The sequence below is a fragment of the Vanessa tameamea genome, chromosome 2, assembly GCF_037043105.1.
Source record: "Vanessa tameamea isolate UH-Manoa-2023 chromosome 2, ilVanTame1 primary haplotype, whole genome shotgun sequence".
Lineage (NCBI taxonomy): Eukaryota > Metazoa > Arthropoda > Insecta > Lepidoptera > Nymphalidae > Vanessa > Vanessa tameamea.
In genome coordinates this window covers 12753924-12771110 of record NC_087310.1, presented here as the reverse complement: position 1 = coordinate 12771110, position 17187 = coordinate 12753924, and the positions used below count along the sequence as shown (strand labels likewise).

General features: G+C 30.6%; 1 long non-coding RNA gene across 1 annotated transcript in view; it reads left to right on the top strand.

Moving 5' to 3' along the window:
- The window catches only part of LOC135193361 (uncharacterized), a 29146-nt gene extending 19183 nt beyond the window's left edge, over positions 1-9963 (top strand). The window contains exons 3-4 of the long non-coding RNA XR_010309184.1: positions 8920-8986; positions 9837-9963. This is a non-coding gene — a long non-coding RNA (uncharacterized LOC135193361). The remainder of the gene's footprint in view (positions 1-8919; positions 8987-9836) is intronic.
- Positions 9964-17187: the final 7224 nt, after the last annotated feature.

Below are 17187 nucleotides of genomic sequence, written 5' to 3'. Positions count from 1 at the left end.
TAGAATCGGTTTTCTGAACTAAAGATTGCTGGCTCTAATCTAGACAAAACGTCAATGTATTTTCACGGGCTTCATTTTTTAAAAGATAAAATTGAAGGTAATCTTAATAGGGTAACATGTAACGAATATAAATGATAAATTTCGCTAAATAAACATATTAGAATTCGCAGTTCAATAACGTGGTAGGGGGGATCTTTGCCCAGTAGCTCTTTGCATTCATAATAACTTAGTACTCTTTTACTGTACTGTATCTTCAAATCCTTATGATGATAATGAAATTCTCTTATTTGTTGATTTAAAATATATATTTTTTTAATAATACAAAATACACATACGATACGATTGTTAACACATCGGTATCCGATACACTTCTAAGATAACATTTAGTTTGTGTATTAGATACGTAGTTTCAAAGATATGTATTACAAGATCAACAGTACTGAGTGATCTTGTATTGGTACTTATAGTATTATAATATTTGTCTCTTATTTAATCTAAAACATCGAAAAACAAATTTAAAATTTTCTCTGTTCATGTAGGCTGTTGTGCCTGTAGTTACACTGGCTCACTCGCCCTTCAAACCGGAACACAACAATACTGAGTACTGCTGTTTGATGGTAGAATATCTGATGAGTGGGTGGTACCTACCCAGACAGGCTTGCACAAAACCCTACCACCAAATAATAATGGTAGAATAAGCTTCAATTCGTCTCCTCAAAAGAGAAGAGGCCTTAGCCCAACAGTGGCACATTTAATGGCTGTTGCTTATATAGGCTCATAAAAACCTACAAGTACAGCTAACATCGATTCGGAATATAATATTCCATCGAGAAAAACTATCAAAAAAAAAGGTAGTTACACTTTTTTAACAATTTACAAAGGTATGTTAATTAATTAGGTACAAATCCATTAAAACTTAATGAAAATCAACGAATACTAATTATAACACGCTTTCTTTTCATAGATACGGTATTTAATCGGGTACTAAGCATTATTCCTAATACTTGTTTTTATTCTTTGCGTTCAAATTCAACAATAATCATATCCGATGAAACTTTAATAGCATATTACAGTAACACGGCCAGCTTTGTTGGCGTAAATCGATCTTAGAAACGAAACCACTTCGTTTGTCGTAACAAGCATGTGGGTTGATGTCCGCAAACGACGACGACGATTCACAATTTCTTATATATTTTATTATACTTATTCGCTATTACTGACTCAATCACAATATTATATAAATATATATAATTAAGTAAACAATACGGATATTATTTATTTATTTTTAATGTAATTAAATCAACTGCACAGATAACAGTAATTAAATTTGTTCGAACAAATTGTATGATTTTGCGTGGAAAGGTTAAATTAATTAATCTTAATCTAATTTAGTCCAGTAAATATGCAAGTTCATTATAGATAACATATTATTATATCACTTAATTTATTTAATTCATATTTCTAGTTGCAATATGTGGAAGAATTTTTAGTCAGAATACATTAGGTACGTTATGTTAGGAATATATAACATTGGTAGGAAGTACTAAGTAATATTGTCCATTTCTAAATATCATTGTTTAGTTAGTAGGTATCTAGTATATTGGACAGAATACGACTATGTAGCAGTAGAGTTTATACCGAATAACTCCAGTCATATTAATTACGTTTTTAGTGAACTAGTTGTCGCCCACGGCTTCGCTCCAGCTTTAGGTGTTGGTCGTCAGGTATTAGGAATAAAAATGTAGTCTGCGTCCTTCCTTGGATTCCAGGCTTGCTTTATACCAAATCTTATCAAATTCGGTTCAGTGGATTGGCCGCGAAACAGAAACAGACAGGCAGAGTTATTTTTGCATTTACAAGAAAAGTTAAGATTACAGTTAAGTCTTGCTTAATTAATATGACATGAGTCATTAATAGTGATAACAAGACATTTTCATTTGGAAAACGGTTTCTAAGGACATTATTTAAAACAAAAAATAATATTACAAAACAATCAACTTGCAGTCATGATAAGCTTCCATATTTCAAAAATATACCTTTCATTTAAAATTAAGTTTCATCAAAATCAATCAAGACCAAAACCTCCCATAACAAAATTTAGTAAAATTATGATAAAGTTTTATAAAAAATAGGCAAAATATTTTACTGCATAACTATGTTCGTATTGGAGTTCATAGACATGAACATGTTATTTGACGGATTTGATTTAAAAAAAAACACAATAATGTATAAAAAATTCAAATCACGTCATCTAGGATATAAGAAATAAATACCATAGTAATCTCGAACCCGAAAAAATAATTCGCAAATCTAATCTCAGTGCAATGACATGTCATATATTAGCTGCAATTAAATTATATTATGTGAAAATCAAATGGTTTGAAATACTTAAATTTTGCAACTTTGACTCGAATGATTGCAAGCAACCCGAGCCCGAAGTTTAAGAATTATTGCAGAATTTCTATTTTATGTTCCAAGATAATGCGGAATAAGTCGCTGCACGGTGAGTGGGCGGACGTGCCTGCATGTAATCCTCTCGTTATGGCACGACGGCGGGGAACTGATTTAATGACCCACTTGGTTAAACCACCGGATACTCCTAAGATATATATCGATGTTCAGTAGTGATTACTTGATGGATTGACTCATTATTTGATTTTTTTAAATTACTTTAGAAGGCTGTTTAGTAAACATCACAGATACAATATTAATAATAGGTATATACCTACTGTAAAAATGGAACGCTCATCACAAAAGCAATATTTAAATTTCGGAAATCCTTTTCGTGATTATTTATACTAGACATTTGGTTCGGGGTCATTAATTTCTTATTGGTCTAAAATGAACGGTGTGATATTGGAGAAATGAGTACCAAAAATGCGATCACTTGCGTTGAACGCATGGTTGCTGTCAGTATATCTGATTGAACCAAATTAATGACTCGTTTGGATTAAGTACAACTTCGTCCCTAAATTTAAGAATTATAATTAGTGTTACTATATTATTCACCTCGACCATAAAATTTATGGTATGTTTTACATTTGCTTCCTGCATCATTTTTAATAACAGAATAACTGGAGAGGCTAAAAAATCTTCTTTTGTTTTTCAATGATGAAACTAATTTTGCGGAACTCTTTATAGATCAGTAGATATCAATCGTTATTCTTTATTCTTATCATCAACAAAAATGGTCAACGCGTTCAATGATGTTCAAAATGTCCAAAATAACTTGTCCAATATAAATATTTCCAATTCCTCGTATTGTATCGTATTACTTCTCTACTAATACCCGATTTTCGATATTCTGTCTACTAATTATTAATCTACTTCTTATTGTTATCTTATTAATATAATTAACTAATCGTGATAGGTCATCAGAAATAGTTATTGAAAGTTTATAGTATTTAACAGTGATCTAGCTAGGCAACCCATTTGCGATTTATCATTGTAGGTACATTCTATCTTACATATAATCTTTGTCACATCAAATAACAGATGACGGTATAGGTTTCTTATACCGTATCTTGAGACTGTTACAATAATCGTCGAACTGTGACGCCTTTGTCCGAATTTTTCCATTAGCAAAAAGTGATAAAAAACTTATCACCGTGTGAAATTGTTGTGAACGGCGACCTGCTTCACATCTTCGTTTTATTTATTTATATTGTATTAAAATATATAATTAAAAATTTCCAACTAATATTTATATATATGATTTACAATATATATTTATAAAAGTAATAAATACTAATATCTGTATATACAAAAAAGGATGAGCCGAGATGCTCCGTTGGTCAGGACACGTGATTATTAGTCGAAAGTTGCGGGTTTAATTCAAACCTATAACATAAATTATATGATTTTATTATAAAACAAATAGAAGACATTGATCGCTATTTAACCTTCCTCCGAGGACCGAGACTCGAGTAGCCGAGTCGTCCGGCCGGGGTTGTCGGCCTGCGTTTCAAAATAGCGCCCGTAGCTGCGCGCGCGCAAATACCGCAGTATATCTAATGCAAATAAAATAATTCAAACCTAATCGCCTCTGCACTACAGTCTGGCTAACTTATAAATAGATTGGAAAAGTTATAACACAATAAATATAAAGATTGAGTACTGTTACTAATTAATTTTATTTTTTTATAATAATTATGGCGTTAAACACTTAAGTTTTATCTTTCTAATACAACATAAAAGCTTAAAATAATTCAAACACGTGTTTACATAGTAAATATGGAATTTTTTAAAAAAACCTAGTTTTATCGCTGATCATCTTTGACGTAATCGTCAAATTATTCATATATATACACCAAACAAAATGGAAAACCGTAATACAACAGAGCAGGGCGTTACAAATTTGACACCAAGGGCCAGCGGTAGCCGCTGGAATAACGCCAATTCTGTAAGGTCGATAGACGATAGACAGCGCATATGATAAAAAAAAATAGTCCATCAAAGTTTAACGCCTTCTGATCTTACATAACACGACACAGATCATGTTGTTAATACCAATATAACGTTGATTAAAGGGCAAGTTTATATTGATGTATCGATTCGAAGCTTCGTCAACAATCCGTCTATTTCTATTGGAGTTTAAAGTTGAAAGTCGATATTTCGATATTTTGTTACTTGTGCCAGTAAATAATTAATTACACTGGCTTAATAATTTAACAGGGGAATAAATTAATGATAACGCATAGCATTGTTACCAAACGACAGATTAACGAATTTGTTTGCGTAGGTTTTCGCTCGAAAATGGTGCTTGGAACTAGAAACATAATCCTGCGTCGGTGTTGTTTTGTGCTACATTGGTTATTGATTAACATTCTCATAATTTGGTTACTTTTTTACTGGATTTAGGACGCCGTCCGATGTTGTCTTGAGTGGTATTCTGTAAGTACTGCCTTTGTATTTTACTCATGGTAAGCCGACTTTTGGTTATACGCTATTTTTATGTCTGTAGGTAAGATTTTTAATGTTATAATTGTATATACAATCTGAGAATACGAGATATTAACGCTGGGAGGAAGGGCTTATATTTCCTACAGTAAAGAAAAGTTTTTAGGGAATATACATATAATCAACGTCTATTAGTAATAATGAAGCGCGTTTTCCGTGAACATTTTGCCAATAACATATGACTGCATTGTCAATTAACCGATCGTGACTTTTTCCTGTTTATTCTAGATTATTCTTTTGACAAAATTCACGGAAATTCGAACAAAATTACAATGAAACATTCAATCTCGTAAACGTAGGCATAAAATGATTATTCAACGTAAGTTTACATATTATTTAAAGCTTAATATTATTCTAATGTATGTGTATATATAATATGCATGCATGTCTGTTTTTCGCAATAATAAACAATGAACAATATTCTAGACTTTCAAGTAATGTACCTGTATGTACATTAATATGTACTTGTAGAACATTTTTTTTTTCTAAATTCTCACCTTTGTTTGTTCAATATCTCTTTATATTTTGTAACTTTGTAAGTGTGATACTGCGTCTGGTTCTAGGATCTTTTAAATACCTTTATTTTAAGAATTTTCGACATTTAATACGATTTTTCCTCTGTTTTGTGATCTGAATACAAACGATAGCATTGTTAAAACGCTGTTTTGTTTTACTCATTACACAGTCTGCAATTCCCACGGCCGACCGTAAAATCGATTCGCTTCTTTAGTCCTTGCATTGATAGTTATTTTATTAAAACTATTGATTTTTTTTTGTAGTCACCCTTTCAAGGTTATTCGCTGTGGCCTTGTAGCACCAGACATCAGCTAAACATTTTTTTTTCCATTAATCAATGATTTTCCGCATTTTTTGCATTGCATCTAGACAGTTTTTTAAGTATTGGTGCATGATTAATTTAGTTTAAGAATTGCCGGATTTTAATTTTATCAATCTTTTTTATAGTACAGACGGTTATCTGATGGTATGTGGTAGGATGATTTTATATGCCTTTTTAAGTATTTCGACTCGGATAATTATCGTAATCTTATTCAGAAAAGATAAGTCTTATCATAAGTCTGCAAATATATTATACTAAAGATAGAGAAAATGCTTCTAGATAAAAACTAGATTTAAATCCTAGTTCAGTGCTTAGAAATAAACTAGATGTACTGCGCGCTCAGCCCACGCCCGTCGCAAACAGGAAGCGAAGATTGGGTTTACGTTTTGCACTTACCATGTAGTTACAGACTACAGTTACATAATACTGAGTGCGTCTAACTTTTGTTTCTTAAGTTAACCTCGAGGCAGATGGCGCATTTACAAGTCTTCCCTCGTGAAGACTTAGTAATTTGTAAATTGTTTTGTTTTCGTTTATTTATTGTTTTTACATTGAATTGAACCTTTTTCGCAAAGCTTTCTAATCTTAAACATAAAATTGTTTTTTTTTTTAATTTTGAGATAAATTTATTTGACAAATTTTAGTTAATAATTAGACGTAACTATAAAATACGTCAATCAAACGTAAAGTTTCTTAGCAATAGTGGAAATAATAAAATTGGCCCTATTCCAGTTATTTAGCTTTCCAAATCAGCTGTGTGCTTACGTAGCTTCTGAAACGTTTTTTATTTGGATTATCTAACACTATTTACATTAACTAATGCCAATTCCACTTCTGATTCCTCTCAGAATTCGATATATTACGCCCAATGATATTCTAATAAACTAGATTCTAATTTACTGGAACATCATTGATTACGCCATTTTTTACGTAAACAAGTTATAAATATCAACATTTAAATGTTCGTTCCATGTAATTGTTATTCTTTTAACTGGTTGACGGTATGTTATTTTACTTTTTTTTTTGTTTTTCTTTTTACTTTTGTTTTCTAATATTGTCTATTTCCACAAATCTTAAATTTCATTTATAATACTTACAGTGAAAACTGCGCCAGCATCGAGAATAATAGTGATGCTCAAAGCAAATCATCACAGATTCCGGATTTTATAATAAAATCTTTAAGTGTACTCGAAGCAGTCGTAAAGGAAGATGATATACCCATTACCGAAGAAATAGTAACGCTAGATGATACGAAAGAACCCGATAAACTTGCTGAAACTGTTGAACCAGCCATTGACAATAATGAAGACACTTCTGTAGACGAATTCATACATGAAGAAATAGATGAAGAATAAAAATGTAATCGTAATGGAAATTTAAAAATTTATGTCCTCATGTTTTTGTTTTTTATAAAAAGTTTACTAATTTTGTGTATAATATTGAATTATATATTAATCCTATGCAAGAAATAGGTTATTTTATTTTATTATAAACTAACAAAGTAGTTCTTTTAGTAGGCATTAAATATTAATTTGTAAAATACTCGGACCGTCAATGTACGCTTATCATGGATTTTGTTTGATTTAAATTTAATTTAAATCTCTTAACCAACGACATACGTATTTATAGGGATTCTGGCATAGTCATGTCTTCTTTAGGTACATTTGCTAATGAATTTCTTAGTTTATCGAAATCATCAAAAATGTTTCAAGCAACATGATAACCATGTATTTATATTATCTTATTCAATGAGGCTTTCCTTCAGATAGGTAAATAGTCGTAGAATTATAAAATTTAGTTACTTTTGTCTGTTATTTTTAAAGTCGTTTTTATGTAAGTATCTTGGAAGAAATGTATCAGTAATGTGTTCGTTGTTTTACTCTTGCATAATATTTTTAAAAGCCGAAGCAAACAACAACACTTTTACTTTGAAGAATTTTATTGCTCGATACTATTGCCACAGATCGAATGATTACATTATCATACACATTATTCGCAACGCATTATTATCCATCCCACTAGCTTTTTAAGAATTATTTTTGCATGCATTGTTAGTCTTATAGGTTTTTTTAGAAACGGAATAGAGAAGATGCAAGTTTGCAGAAGGTAAATTATTATCGACCTTACAACACACTGAATAGGATGTAAATTTAATTGATTCAATAGAAGATATACAGAGTCAAGGCTTACTGTGTGTTTATTCAGTTTGCAATTAACACATGTCTGTATGCATGTTTGCTAGTTCACGTGTCGTCAAGGTCTGAAAGTGATAATTCAGTTACGGCTATTTTGCGATTTCTTTCGGTCTTCACTTATATTTAAATTTTGCTAATTTTAAGCAGTCAAGTGCAATGTCACGGAAATTTGGAATTTGGCATTGAAAGTCAGTGGACGCCAACGTCAAAATTTTATGCTTTGAAATGCATACAGAGAAATGTGTCGAAGCAAAAAAACATACATGCAGACATGCATATAATTTGCTTAATTAATTTCAAAAATCTGTCAAATATCTTGACATATTTTAAAATTACTATTTTTTAAAAACAAGTAGCCTATGTATTTTCTATTATAGGTGTTCAAGCTTACTTGATAGTAAATTTCATATAATTAGGCTCATTGGTTTGGCCATGAAAGGGCAACAGACACACAGACGGACAAAAACATTCGCATTTATATTAATATAGATTTATATACCATCTTTAGTAAAGTATCATCGTTAAAAATATGTATCAAATTAAAAAATGTAAAATATAAAATTAATTGTAAATTAAAACACTTGAATTTAAACAATTTCGTAAAATTTGTGCCTCATTCTATATTTAACGCCAGCAACATTGATAATAAAAATAATAATTTCAGGGCCTTGCTACGCACGTCTCCTAACATTATAACCCTTAAACTCTGGAAACTTTTCGAGAAAGATCTTTGCCTCGTGTAAAAAAGTTTCTATAACAATCAATTTATGAAGCAAAGGAAATATATATTATGCCAATTCATTGAATGATTTTACACACCAGTCATCGTAATGTACATATATCTGAATATGCCAAATCAGATTTAAAACAAAAATTAAATGTATTTTGTTTTTATTTCAATTAACTTTTTATAATTTATTTTATCAGGGGATATATGCCAGCCCCAATGCAAGATGAACCTCCTGGTCCTGATGCAAAACAGCCTCCAAAATGAGTATGTCATTTGTTTTATTATATTCCTAGTATCTAAAATTACAGCTTTAATTCTTGTATTAAATGTATTGACATAACTCTACTAAATATGATTGAATACGTGATAAGTGAAGTGAGAACCTTTTGTGTGAAGTGAACTTTTGCATTAATCATATATAAGATTAAGTTAGACCTGACATCATGTCCGACATAAAATGATTATATATTAATTATCTGTATTAAACAATACCAATACATAGTCATTATAACTTTAAATATATATATATATATATATATATATATATATATATATTTTCCTTGTACTTTTAAATAATATGGTCATACGCAAATGGCCAATTTATTTTGGAGAAAAAAATTCAACCATCACACAGTAAAGTGATATAGGTATCTCCTTTAAAATAAAATGTTGCATTTTATAGATTTGTTTCATAAAATTTCAAATTATTATCATGAATGTAGTGACATTAAAGCAATGTTGTTATTAATGATTGTACTTACGCAAAAACATATTAATTCTCAAAGATATCGAAAAATAGCAAAATACTTAAATATATATTTTTTTGTCTTGTTCATTATAAGCAAACGTTTACCAAATTGAAAAGACTCTCATTGAACCATTTTCACTAAACCATTGTAAGAAAATAACCAACTTAAAATAAGAAACCAAATATTATACGGCGTTTGATATTAACCAGTAAAAAGTGTACCTACGTCTATTGAATTTTTTCCAGGAATCATAAATAAACCATCTCATTTTGCTTGATTGCAAAAATGTATTCGAATTTGTTTTTGGTTTATTACTTTCAAAGTTTAAATTACTTTATAATTGTTTTTTATTTTTTATTTTGCAGAATACCCATGAAACTGCACTGGTGATTTTAAAAAGGGATACAATTCCTTAGAAGTGAGTTACATAATTGATAAGTCTTGTTGAACACTGAAATAAATATAAAAAGAGAAATAAAATGCTGATGTCACATTAAAGTGTGTTTTTTCTTTTATTTAATTTACATATTTACACAATTAATCACATTGATATTTGAGGTTTAGCTTTCAAGACCCAGCAACCCGCACTGGAGACCGACCGGAATAAATTAGAAAATTTCCTTGAAGTGGTAATGAGCCCTTAGCCTAGAAGTCGGTCTTGAATAGATAGATACATTTTTATTTGTTTTGGATAATAATTACATATATTTAAAACTTACAATTTTACAATCCATTTACTTGGAAAACAAACAATCATTATATGATCTCTAATCAAAAACAAATTAAAATCAGTCAAGGCCTATAAATCAAGGACTTTTATGTATATTTCCAGACGACTTGCAAAAAAATAGGTTAAAGTCCATTATTCTAAACAAATCCAAACAGCTCGTCATCTTGACGCAAGCGATCAGCAGAGGCGCGGCGGGAAATAAACAGTTGCTATGATTTATTTAGGTTTGCTTCCCAAAATATCTTACATTGTATAATAGTGTAGAATCGTATCGGAATTTTATGTAACAATTTTAACGTTCACAATATTTTATAATACCACCATAGTAAATAATGCTAACTTTGTTTAATTGAAAACACTGTTCATAGTAATATGAACGTATATACGTAAGTATTAAAACCATATTTTGCCAACTTTCCACAGTGTCAGTTTTTATACAGTATTATCAATTTTGATCTTTTATTTATATAAAAATAGCGGACTGGCAAATGCCACCTGATGGTTAGTGGTGACGACAGACGATAGTCGAAACAAATTTTAACGATTCCTATGTTTGTAATTTTAATGTTTTCTAATGCAACTATAAATAAAGCAAGAAGACAAATTTATCTGATTCCAACAAGTACCTGTACAAATGTTTTTCTTTTTTTTTAATATAAATTAAGATGTATATTATATGTCATAGTTATTTATAGTATTATCAGTAGTATTATTTCATTTCCACTTTCCAACAGCTAATTTCTAAAATATATTTTTTAAGATATCGATTGAAAAAAGTAATGTAGCACTTCTGGATGTTCTATTACTTGAGATTTGGTAATGTCTTTACCGATAAATCTATCCATACTAATTAATATGGATACATTCTTTTGTGATGTCTAACTGACAAAACTACTACACCAATGTATACATGAAATTTGTACCTATATAAGAAACTGCGCTTCAGTTTCAGTCGCTTAAAATTTTGACTATTGATATGACAAGTGGGAATTACATGTTCTTGTTACAATGATACATACATTGATTGATATCTTATTAAATATTTGAGAATTTGGTAACAAAATCAATAACTTGCATTGGACAAGAAAAGAAGCAAATATTTAGTCATAAAAACATACCCTGAAAATCGTAATAGCTAGAGCAAAACAAAAAAAAATACAAGAATTTTTTGGCGCGTGCTCCAGTTTTTTTGGCAACAATAGTTGAATGTTCAATTTCTTTTCAATGTCAATTGACTCTCGACCATAACCAATTCGCCCGCCTTTTATAATTTGTTATTTGAATTGGTTTTGAGTTTGAATATTTTCGTGACTGAGAGAAATTCTATATTTTAATAATGTGGAAAGGCGGCAAAACTTTCACGGGAAAGTTTAGATGTTTCAAGCCAAAGATTGCCATTTATTTTACAAGCGTTATATAAACCTATTGAAATCTCAGTTTGGAATGATGCCTATTAAGAATTCAATGAGCTTAAGATTCTGTGAAAAGAAAAATATATATATATCTTATGAATCAAGTTTTAGGTAGGGTAATAATTCTTTATATACGTTATTCTCATATGATATATAAAGTTATCTCTACATCAAGCGATTGGACTTACGTAAATTAAAATATTTTCGTTTCCATGATATCACTTAAAATAAAACTTTTGAACAATTGTTTTTTAAGCAACCCGTTCCAAGATTAGCTTATGATTATCTAAGTAGGAACGGCTTAGTTCAATGAAACAGAAGAAATGTGAATTATGCAACGAAGTAAATATTCGTGCCAAAGAAGTAAAAAATAAATGGTTTTATTTTTTAATTTTAAACCGTGACTTTTTAGACATTGCGATGACGCGAAGGAGCCACTTGACTGCAGTGTTCTTAACTTCTTAGAAAGTTGAAGTATACGGCTCATAGTGAGAAATGAATTAAGGGACGTAGTTTTACATATTTTACATAGTTATGGATAGCATAAAGAAAATGATCTTCTCCAATTAATTCACTCGAGAATAGGTAGAAATATATTTGATATTATTAATAACTATCGCACTTGTAAGTGTTTTAACAATAAGTCAAACTTTATCTCTATGCATTTGATAAGGTGCAATAATACTGAAATAAGAGTAATTAAAATTGTGGAACAAAGTAACTACTGAGCTTGCCGGTTCTTCTCGGTAGAATCTACTTTCCGAACCGGTGGTAGTTTTGCTTTTAAATAAATTCTGTAAAACGGAATAAAGAATTATTGATTTTAATTTAAAAAAAAAAGTTAAAGGCGCGGGGCCTCTTTACCTTTTTGTCAACTCATCTCTCAACTGTCCTTTTAGGTAGTTATATAATTGGAAAATATGAGTATCAATAACTTCTTGACCATAGTTAAATATTATAAACAAGTCAAAGTAGGAAACATAATAAGTAATCGATTTTTTATTTAAATTATAAGAAAAACACAAGAGAAGAATTTACGGACTAAGCTAGATTATTTTTTATAACAGTAATATTTCAATCTATATATACAAATGCACACTATGAAATAAAACAAATTACTAGCACACAAAATACTATTTCGGTTTTAGTGTTACTCTTAAAATATCAACAATTTAGTTTCGTACGAACATAATCTGAGTAATATATATTATTGTCATCGTAATCGTCCAAAATCGTATAAATAGAAGACGGGTTTCCTGACCATGTTTGTCGAGACGAGACGTTTGGTCCGTGTGTGCGATTGCCAACTGCACGTTGCAACGGTTAATGACCCTACTGACTAATACTTCCGCACACGCCTTCACAGCTTAAACTAAAGAGTTTGTCAGTATAATGTGCCCGTAAAGTTCCATTAACGCCTATGCTATCGTCATAAAATATTTACGTCCAATCCCGTCGGCTTGTTCAAGTCTTACATTGAACATTGCGTGACTTAGCTTATCTTTTGAAGAAGGATTGTTTGTTTTCAGGGTAATATCGATAGATGTCGTTTACATTGGTAAAAGTGCCAAAAATTTGGGGACTATGTAAGTCGTCAATCAATCAACGGACTAGAGAGAGGATAGAATCTCGTATAATTAAGAGGTAAATTTTGTTTGTTTGGCTTATAGTTTTAAAACGGATATATGCTATATAGAAGATAATTGATTGCATGTTTTTTTTGTTTTATCTGTGCGAAGTCGGAGAGAAGAGATAGCTATATAATACCCATAATAAAAAGACGACAGGTAGGTTGCAAGCCTATTTTCGATCTCGCTTGGATAGGAGCTATATTCTAACGCGAAACTATTATAATACTTTGTTAAATAATGTGTTCCAGTTTTAAGGTATGTTATGCCCCTTATGCCTGTAATTAAGGCATAAGGGGCATAACATGTTAGTTCTTATGGTTGGTGGTTTACTATTAGGTAAAGTATAATAAGCCAATTATACCAGATGGGTTATAAAATTAAAAGTTTAATAAAAAATTATACCTGTACTAATATTACAAAGTCGAAATCGTTTGTTTGTTTCAATCACTTAGTTTTACGATCTACCAGTCCGATTTGAATATTTTTGCGTCAGATAGACCATTTATATTATAATGGATATATATATGTATGTATATATACAGATTTGAATCACTCATAACTGCAAGACTAATATTGCATCAACAATGGTTTAAATTGTTCGTCGTGCGGATTTTTTGTTAATGACGTCATCTCACTAATGTTCGTTGTATAAAGTTCTAAATAAATGTATCGTGAATATGTGCTTAGCTAGAACGTTGTGTCATTGTAGCTTGACAATTACACTTAGTACAAAGTCAGATAATAAAAATATTCTTCTCAATATAAGTTGAAATCGATATGACATAGAAAACTAAAAAACCATGTCTCATTTGAATCGTAAATGTGCGCTGAATTGAGAACACAAATTAAAAGAACGTTCTCGTCAATAGTAATCCAAAAATAGCTTACTTGTCCAGGACTGAACCAATCAAAGAGGGTCAGGGTTGAAAAGAAAAGTACCTTCTTGTATTACTTTTGCTAACACAGCAAACACTTAATATATGCGATATACTCTTGATGTTACTATGGGATTGGTAATTGACTTACATAAGAGTGCTAAGCACTTCTCATAACGTTGTGAAGAAAAATGACGTCTCTGCGCAGTTCACTTGTGTTTGTTCAACTATTAAATGTGGTCGCATTTTCTTTTTTAAAGTACTATAAATATAAAATAAATAAAACCAAGACGAAATAAAGAATCATTAACATATAAACACTCCATGCATTCATAGAGAACAGAGATTTATTTTGTTTATGTAGCAATTTCTTATCCGTTACTTCCTGCAATTTATGGATTTATGTTTATTTCTTTAAGGTAAATTTTGTAATATATAAACATATATACTAGCAAAAATTATTTTCAAAGAATTACGAATATTCCTATTTTCCCCTTAAGTTAAGCGCTAACCTTGTGTTAAGAGTGAGTACCGCAATAGTCAATTTCCCAAGGAATCAGATATGGAACTACAATTTCTACATCATTAGCGATACCTTTGTGCCATTATTTATTAATTTATATTACATTCCATAAAATATTAAATCGAAATTATACGTATAGTTTCCGATGAACCTTCTTGCTTAAGTATTTAATGAATCTGTGGACGCAGGAAAATTAGACATTTTACACTGACATAAACACTTTTAATGTTATGTAATGGGGTAATACCGATCGTAAGAAAAATAGTTATTGAGGATATTCGTGATGTCGTCGATATTTCGAGACCAGCCCACGACGCAGATCATAAATTAGTGCACAAGTACGTGCGAGAACACCACCTGTGTTTCTCTCACTCTCTATTCCCTCAGACTTATAATCCGACATGATCGAAAAAAGTTTAGGCGCAGGACTGAAGGCTCTCCGTGCTTTCCGCGGTACGGAAGTGTACACTTCCAACTTCCAGACTTCGGGCTGTTACTGCGAATTTTCCGATAGGAAGTGCCAAAAAATTTTAATCGGCCTGACCTGGGCTTTGAATCCAGGATCTAAGACCCTGGAATCAATGCCCAACTAGGCGGTCATTCAAATATAACCCTGATGTAAAATCATATAGTGGTCCAGATTCCTTATGCTAAGCTTAGAGTAATTCTTAACGTGGGTCGTCGTGTGTATCAACGAAGCTACGGGCGGGACCGGATATTACTCATATAGCTACAAATTGCAATGCCCCTCCCAATGTCCTCCAGCGACCGACCCGCAAACTGCGTTCTTTATTGTATTCAGATCTAGTTACAATTGGTTTTCTAGATTCTCCCACACACGGCTTAGCTTGTTGAATGTAACGCTAGTAATAGGTTTATAAAGCTTTTTTATTATTGATATCCAATTTATTTATGAACTAGGTATTTTATTAAATTAAATTCGGGAATTGGGTAAAATAATGATCGGTGTCTCGGTCTAACAAAGTGTCTGCTAATCGCATTCGAATCGCAAAAGTAATCGTTGCCGTTTAACCGTTTTCCTCTTCTACTAAAATCATAGTCCCATCTAATTATGAGCGTGAGAGAATAGAGCCACCTCTACTCTACTTGTGTTTGCATACACTTATTTACTCTCTCCTGCGAAGTTAGTTAAAATCATTAAGAATGGCCTCATGGTCAATGGGGATGGTACAGAAAGGGATTTCAAGAAAAATGGTATTGGATAAGTACACCTCTTTCACCACTTAATTCAGTCCACATAATATAAAAATGAAGAATCAATATTGCAAAATATAATCTTGTATGAATATTTCATAACACTTTCATAAGTAAATGATTGCAAGGATAGATCTAACATCAACATGATTTGATAATCTAATCGTAATTCGATTGTAGTTATCTATGATAAAATTTTATCGGACATGCGGCTTAAACCGAGTGCCGCAGCACGATCGGTTCGAGAAGTTTCTAAAATGTTATTATCTTTTAGATTTTGTTCCAAGTATCTGTATACTTTCTATTTAACACTGGGATTTCTATACTCTGTATTCTTAATTATAAATCTGTACAACTATAGGTAAGTTGTATTGTTAATTATTTTGTAATACAAGCTTGCTCGGCATGTTAGTGTCTACTTGTGTGACCAATTTCTCAACGCTAACATCAATAATGTGTTTTTTTTTTAATTATATATTTTTTTATTATCTTTCATATAATAATAATCTATACATTTCACATTTTTATTTGTTCTTATACATCCATACTTATACATCTTATACAGCCACTCTGACTGATTAGTGTCAAATAATAATATCAGAAATGATAACAATAATTAAAAATGTCAAATGATTTGTTATTGTTATAAGAATTGTGAACTTTTTTAATTGAATTATTTGTGTTTTCGTTGAATCTCACCCCTTTGTGACTTGCCTTGATAACTAAGCCAATATAATACATAAAGTCCACTTATAAAAGAAAATATTTTCAATGCAATAAAGCAATAAAAATAGATTTATAATTAGATATTAATGATAATTTATTAATTGTTAATATCTAATAATTACTTTACTTAAACTTTCCTTTGCACGTTAAGGTATGAAATTAAAAAAATATAATTTGACATTTTAAAATATTTCCTACAGCATTGTACTTTACTCTTACTCGTCTCATAATATACTTCACCGACCTACTTTTTAGCTATTGTGCCGCGGTAGCCTACGAATTCTAACCGCTAGTAATATGAGATGTATTCTAAAACCACGACCTTATTTCAACCTAATGTTATATATGTAGGTACATTGTTCAAATCCGAATCTCACAAATTTAATGAGAAAGATAATGAGTGTTTATACTACAATAATTAATTAGTATGTACCTAACATATTTGTAATTTGTGATATTTTACTTTAAAAAAATGAACATTATTTTTACGTACGGCAAATAAATGTAGGCAGGGAGAAATTGGAATATTACGTAACTTTAACATTTTCGCTGGCTGCCATGTTGACCCAATTTTAGCTGAGCATCGATCTAGGCTTTACGTAAA